The sequence below is a fragment of the Macadamia integrifolia genome, chromosome 11, assembly GCF_013358625.1.
Source record: "Macadamia integrifolia cultivar HAES 741 chromosome 11, SCU_Mint_v3, whole genome shotgun sequence".
Taxonomy (NCBI): domain Eukaryota; kingdom Viridiplantae; phylum Streptophyta; class Magnoliopsida; order Proteales; family Proteaceae; genus Macadamia; species Macadamia integrifolia.
In genome coordinates, this window is record NC_056567.1 from 12221030 (window position 1) to 12227440 (window position 6411).

The following is a 6411-nucleotide window of genomic DNA, read 5'->3' on the forward strand; positions in this document are numbered from 1 at the left end:
CCCCCAGTGTTCTGATTTCAAGTCATGCCTCTCTCTCTGCCTCCCTCCTCCCACCATGCATTGTTCAGAGCGTATCCTTGCAGATGAGATTGAGATTTTGGCTGGTGGAATATGGGATGAATTATTCCTCGACCGGGATAGGGACTATAGAGCCTTCCTAGAGGAGGAGATAGTATCCACCCCTCTTGGTCTTGGTGGTCCAGTAGTATATTTCCCTTCCATGAGTGTTTCCTTCATGCTTCAATTTCTTTTTGTTTTGGTCATGATTGATGTTCTTTCAGGGGAGAACACGACGTGTAGACCTTTTTACTATTCATTCGAACGTCAGTGCTATTGATCCTTCATAAGTTGGATCCTCTACTAGTGTGAGTGGGTCTCTCAGAATAGCCAACATTCCCTTCCGTGGCTTCCCGCTTGGTGCTACCCCAACGCGGCCAATCCTAGCCTCCCTTATCTTCTGAAATGGAGAACAGATGTAGATGTTTTCCTTGGGCTGCCCATTCCTTATGACTATATGAGTATCTGACCATCCTTCAATTGACTTTCGACCTCCTTTAGTTGAAATGCTCTTTCTCAGGTGTCTCCAAAGGTCTATTTTGAGATCAGGAGGATGCATCATGGCTTATGTGAGGTGATAATCGCCAAGGTATTTTCTACCTCTTTCTTTTCCTTGTTGCCCTGTTCTTTCATTGTTCTTCTTCTTGATTCTCTCCTATATTCCTTAGGATGGAAGGATTGTCGCCTTGGAGAGCCAAGTCAGATCTTGCCAGTAGGAAATTGCCCACCAGGATGCACTAATTTAGGACATGACACAGAGGCTGGAGCAAACTGGACTAGCATCCACGAGTTCCCTGGTATTCCATGAGGGTGATTTTGTGTATGGTTCAGATGATGACTTTATTTCTTAGGGACCTGTTCCTATAGTTCCTGCAAGTGTAAACACATGTATATTTTTTCTTTTCTTTTTTTCCCTCCCCCTTGTTTGTTCATCATTTTATTTTGGTGTCTTATGAATGAAAATCTATCTTTAACACAAAGAGAACCTTTCTTTTTGTTTTTGTTTCGGGTTTGCAATGTTTAGGCATAATCAATTCCACAAGTTAAGTTATAATTAGAATAATCGGGATAACACAAAAATCTAAATACGTCATCATTCTATTACCAAGTTAATTATATGAAAAGGGGAACAATTTTTCTACTATAAACAGGATAGGTGAGTAACAAGGTGGGGAGACAATTCTTAAGGTAGGTGAAAGTTCACAAACTCTTCTAGGTCCATCACCTCGAGCCCATATTGTTGGCCGTTGTACGTAGGAAAATAAAAGGATGTGTGAGTCAATCCCATCAACTTGAGGTAATTGTAGTCAGGGGTCTTCATTAGAAAATCTTTTTGTGGCCCCCTGGGCATCTCCATGTAATATCTCGCACAATCCTTTCCTATAGGTACTTCTCCCAGTCAGTGATAAGGTTGAATTTCGAATCTTCCCTTTTATCCTAATAGCAAAGAGCTCTGAGCATGCCTTCTTTTAATGCCTTAGTTAACTTTAGTTTCTCGAGGAGCCAAATTTGAAAAATAGTAGAACTCTCTTGATAATGATCTAGTCTGAATCTATAGCCATGGCTCATGTCATCGAATCCTTTGAATGTTTCTGCAAGAACCGTAGGGATGATGTCACTTCCTTTCTTCAACTGTTTTACCACCTCAATCAGAATGGACCATGCACCATGCCCAGGATTTTAGAGAATATAGCGAGCTATCATACAAAGCAAATAAGCATTCTGTGATCTCTATTGATGAATTCCTCCCATTGGTAGATATTGGGAAAAGATCTAGGCCACCTTCAGAATGTTAATCTTCCCATACCTAACGAACTGCTTCACTTCCTCTTCTTTCCATCCGAAGAAGTCCTGAATTTCCTCTAAATAATCTTTCTTCAAAAATGGTTAGAATAACCTACCTTTGGGTGGAGATAACATACAAACTCAGAATTCCTTGAGAGTTGGGCAGATCTCTACTAATCTAAACTGAAATACATGTATATTAGCATCCCAGTGTTGAGGCACCTACCAAAGTAATTGGTAATTTAATTTCACACACCCGATCCGATTGAGAAAGGACACATTCATGAATTTTAGCAATCTTGGTGCCCTCATGTTCATGTTCATGTCTAAAGTCCATTTCCTCAATGTCTCATCCAACGAGCTAATGACTTTTCCTAAAACCATCACAAACAAAAGACATATGATGATTTATCAAAGCATTACTCATTAGTTAATGACTCAAACAAGCCTTTACCACCGTAGCATCAAGCTCTTTTTTTTTTTTTTTTTTTTTGACTGATCAAGGATGGGGAATAAACTGGCCTTGATAAACAAGTGCCGGGTGGTGATTTTCTTTAAGGGGATGGAATCCTAGATAAGAGTTTGATAGACCATAGGTGAATCATAGATACCTAATGGCCTTACATGTCAAATGGTGATTCTTGGGGGATAGAATCCTAGATTAAATTTGACGGACCGAGAGGGCAAGGATAGATACCTAATGGCCTTGTATGCTAAAATAGCGATTCTTAGGGAACACAAACTATGATGATCTTTTAAGATACCTTGATTATTAATTTAGGAATCAATTTATTGCCTTGAGATGGTTGAGACTGGACTTACACATGTCAAGTTGCCTACGTATCCCTCGAAAGGAATCAGGTCTGACATAGTTCAGGCTATTCACCCTTTTAGATATAGTATTTCTTGAGTTAATCCATGTTGACTAGTCCGAGTATTTCTTTGCCATTGTGGTCTATGAGTTTCATAGCTTTATCTGGTAAAATCTCTTTAACAGTGAATGGGCCACTCCAGTTGGGCCTGAATTGTCCTCTTGGATCATGAATTGGGGCTCTTTGCTCTCGAAGAACAAGTTCACTCTCCTCTATGTGATGGGGCTTCACATTCTTGTTGAATGCCCTTGCCATTCTCAGTTGATATTTCTTCAGATTATCCATGGCCTTTATTTGCCTTTCATCAAGAAAGTTGAGCTCGTCATGTCTGGCCTTCACCTATTCTCCTTCAGGTAGCTGACTATCTAAGAGTACTCTTAATGATGACAATATGATTTCTACGGGTAGCACTACTTCAACCCCATCAAAGAGTACAGAGTTGCCCTTGTCAAGGATCGTACAGAGGTCCGAATATACCCACAAGGCAAGGGATAACTTATCCACCCAATCCTTATGTGTTTTCATTATTTTTTACAGGATGACTTTGATGTTTTTATTGGCTGCTTCTACTGCGCCATTGGTCTGTGGCTTTGATGAGCACAATAATGTGTGAAATCTTAGGGATATAAGTGTACATTTTGCCTCACTTTGGATATAAGTGCTTTTATTTTTCTTATTTTTTTTTAGTTTCCAAGTCTACAGGAGAAAGTGTTTAAAGTGAATCAAGAACCAATCCAAAGGTGGGACCCACTCATTGGTACCACATCCTCTCTCCTACAAAATCCTAAAGATTATTTTCTCCTTGCCACCTCACAAGATCTTGAAGATGCTATGCTGAGATTCTTTTTTGATTTAATCAAGATTGCAAGATATTGGTGAATATTGTAAGGAAAGAATAGAATTTGTTAATTTTGGAAACAGATTTTATCTTTCCTCACATAATATCTCAGAGAATGAGGATTTTTACTAAGATTTAATTTTATTTTATTTTCTTTCTTTTCTTAAAGAAGACTTGTAGAAGGAAGGAGGCAAGAAAAAAAATCCTATAAAAGCCCCTTCCTCCCCTCTACTATTTTATTATTTCCCTTAGTTTATTTTTTAGTTTATACTTAGTTCTTCTCTCTCTCCCTCTCTCACTCTTTAGTTTTAGTTCTTCTCTATTTTTTCTTTAATCACTTTTGTAATAGTTTTTTATGTCAATTAATGCAAGCACTCTTTTAGTCTTATTCATCCTTTTATGTTTATGATTTATGCAATTGAGTTGTAATTTTTAAAGTTATAGTTCTAGGCTTAGATCTAGGTGACAAGATCACAAGCCGTGGAGCATCTTTTTTTTTTCAAGTTCAATTTTTTTTTCAAGATTTGTTTTCTCTAATACTAGAAATTTCAGATTTGGTTTATTCCAGATCTGGTTTTTAGTACTGGTAGTATCTCAAATCGCCCAAGCTTTCAAGTTCAAGCATTGATTTAAGTAAGTAGGCTCCTTCAGTAGTCTTCTCTCCCCCCTCTCATTCTCTCTTATGACTACCATTTCTTTCTTAATTTAGGATTTTAATTTCAGTCGTTACATTATTTCTATCCCTTTCCCCCAAGGTTCATGGCTACTGTATGTATTGACTTTACCCCTCCTAGCCATAGAACTATCAATTTATTCACTTTATTTTAATTGTCTCTCTTTATCTAAAGCCAAGTAGAGTAACCCTTGTAAGAGTGACACTCTGGTCAAGTCGGAAAGCTCATATATTGATGCATCCCTCGGGCTAAGTAGAGAAACCTACTTGTGAGTCTCTCTCTAGCTTTCTTCTATTTCTTTTACTTTATTTTTATTTTAGCATTTTTTTCCTTTATTAATTTTTTTAAAATTACATGGGTTATTTATTTTCAGTTATTTATTTATTTAATTTTAATTGCGTGGCTTGCATCTTTAAATTCTTAGATGATGAATGGTTAAGACGTTATTTTAGATACATATGTTTAGGACGGTAATTAGAATTAGATCACAACCATTAATCAGTTCACTTTTTTATTATTAAAAGAAATAAAAAAATAAAGTGGCTGCTCTCCCTGTGTTCGACCCGTAGCTACACTGATCCGTACGCTTACGGTTACATTTTAAATCCCAACAAATTTTTGGCGCCATTGCCGGGGAGACAGTTCCATATTATTTTTCACTTTCTTTTGATAAATCGGAGTGTTTTGTTTGCTTTGTTTTGTTTTTCCTTTTCTTTTATTGAATTTCTGAGAAGAACAACTTGCAATAATAGTTATATTGGTGGAGGTCGCCATGCCTCACAGTATGATAAAGACAGGTTTTACCCTGTAGCAGTACCTCAGGAATTGATCTGAGCAACCCCGGATCCCTGCTGGTAAGCTCCCAAAAAAAAGCAAAAAAATAAAAATAAAAAAATAATAAAATAATAAAAAAATCATCATAAAAAAGGTTTGCTATCCATTCTTTTGTGCTTGTCTTACTCTAGTTGTGGGTAGTTTTCTGTTGCATGAGTGTTAGGTGGATACGTAATACTAAGAATCTGTTAGAAAGAAGAGATCCAATAAGTAGTGACCATATACGTTTGCTCTCTTTAAAACCCTTCAATATGGGAGACCAACAGCAAAACCCTTCACCTAAATCTCTGAAAGTATAGGTTCAACCCTGCTAGAGCAGCCCAACCTTCCTGCATAGTTCTATCACAAGCCCAGGGTAATAATTTTGGACTCAAATCTCAATACATCACTATGTTGCCCCACTTCCATGGGTTGACCTCTGAGGATGCATACCTATTTCTAAGGGAATTTGAAGAGGTATGTGTTCTAATTAAGATCCAACAGCTTTCTGATGATGCTGTTAAGCTTAGGTTTATCACTTTTACATTGAAAGACCAAGCTAAGAACTGGTTGTATGGGTTACCCACAAATTCCATAACCTCATGGGAACAATTCACAGTTGTCTTCCTTAAGAAGTTTTTCCCAACTCACAAGACCAATAAGCTTAGAAGTGATATCCTTCAGTTTAGGCAAAAGCCTAGTGAATCATTTTCCAAACTTATGGAGAGATTTAAGGATCTACTCCAATAGTACCCTCACCATGGCCTAGACCTATAGCATTTATATCAAATAATTTATGAGGGTATTGATTACCCAACTAAACAAATGATAGAGTCTATGTGCCCTGAGGGGTTCACATCCTTTACAGATGAAGAAAAGGCATGAGAATTCTTACTTGACTTAGCTGACAAAACCTGTGAGTGAGAATCAACCCAAGAGAGTGAAAGAATTATAGGATGAAAATGATATTTTGTGGATGGGATAGTAGCCAAGGAAGCCCATTTGGATAGCCCAATCAAGAGAATTGAGGCTATTGTTCCTAGAGAGCCATCATCAGTCAATTTGGTTAAGATTTATGCTTGGCGCCAGTCCCCTTGACATCTCCTAGAAGAATGCCCTAACACCTCTGGGGGCACTTCTAATGATAGTGTTAATGCCTTATACCAGAATAATCCATATAATAATACCTACAATCCAGGATGGAGAAATCAACCAAGTTTCTCTTAGAATCAGGGCAACCAAGCAGGGCCTTCCAATTTCCATAATCAAGGACAACCTGGACTCCAAAGGCCTCCCTTTGCACAATAATCTTTTTTTCAAAATACTTTTCCTAGGTCAAATATAGGAACTCAGGCTAGTTTTCCTAGGGCCC

At 37.7% G+C, this 6411-nt stretch overlaps 1 non-coding gene across 1 annotated transcript; it reads right to left on the bottom strand.

The window, feature by feature from the left end:
* Positions 1 to 5699: 5699 nt before the first annotated feature.
* LOC122094544 lies at positions 5700 to 5806 on the bottom strand. Its single transcript, XR_006144859.1, has one exon. It is a non-coding gene; the product is annotated as a small nucleolar RNA R71 (small nucleolar RNA).
* Between the last annotated feature and the right edge of the window lie 605 nt (positions 5807 to 6411).